Source organism: Myotis brandtii, unplaced genomic scaffold, assembly GCF_000412655.1.
Source record: "Myotis brandtii unplaced genomic scaffold, ASM41265v1 scaffold314, whole genome shotgun sequence".
In the NCBI taxonomy this organism is placed as follows: Eukaryota; Metazoa; Chordata; class Mammalia; order Chiroptera; family Vespertilionidae; genus Myotis; species Myotis brandtii.
Window position 1 is genome coordinate 3,551,464 of NW_005362033.1, and position 1,246 is coordinate 3,552,709.

The window sequence follows — 1,246 nt, forward strand, 5'->3', positions numbered from 1 at the left end:
AAAACACGGAGCAACTGGCACACCTGTGCACTGTCAGTGGGAATGCAAACCGGTGCCATCACTGTGCACAACAGTATGGCGACTCCTCAAAAAATTAACACAAGCGCCGTATAACCCAGCACGTCCACCTCTGGGTTACACTCCAAAGAATGAAAACCAGGGACCCAAAGAGGTATTTGAGTTATTTCTATACCCATGTTCACAGCAAAATTAGTCACAATGGCCCCAAAGTGGAAACAACCCAAGTTGTTGTCCATTGACTTCTATGGTGAATGGATAAACAAAATGTGGTATCATATGCATACAATGGAATATTATTCAGCCATAAAAAATGAAATCTGACATTTGCTCTATCATATGACATATGACATATAAGACACTGAGGACTTATGCTAAATGAGTCAGTCACAAAAGGATGATTCCACTTCTATGAGGTACCTAGACCAGTCACAATCACAGACACAAAGTAGAATGATGGCTGCCAGGGAGAAGGGCTGGGGGAGGGGGGTTGTTTAATGGGCACAGAATTTCAGTTTTGCAAGATGAAAAGAGTTCTGGATATGGATTGTACAACAATCCTATATAATAAAAGCCTAATATGCAAATTGACCAAACAGCAGAACAACCAGTCACTATGACACACACTGACCACCAGAGGGCAGACACTCAACACAGGAGCTGCCCCCAGCCCAACAAGGTGGGTGCCAGCGGGGGCCGCCCCCCCCCCCATCACCCAACAGATGGGCCCTGATCGCCGGCCAGGCCTAGGAACCCTAGCTGTGCACGAATTTCATGCACCAGGCCTCTAGTGTGAATATACTTAACAATACTGAATTGTAAAAATGCTTCTTAAGCTGGTAAATTTTGTTATGTGTATTATGCAACAATTTGAGAATAAAAGGTCCCAAGACCCTGTCAGGCAAACACAGACTAGGGGCATGTGTATCTGGCCGTTTTTTTCTGCCTGGCACACGTGGCCACATTTGTCCAGTTGCAGATGTTTGTTTTAAATTCACCTTCAGTGTTGGGTCTTTCCATCTACCACACGGACCTTCTTACAGCCTGTCTCCTCAGCAAAACCAGTGCAGGCTCAGCGTCTCCTGACCTGGTCTTTCCTGCTCTCCCCACAGTGCACTCTCGCGAGGGCCTCGTCTCCTCCCCACAGCTGACCTCTTGTTCTGCAGCATCGACTCGACTTCCGCTGCCTCTGCATGTCGGCTACCATTTCATACCCCGAGATGCTTAT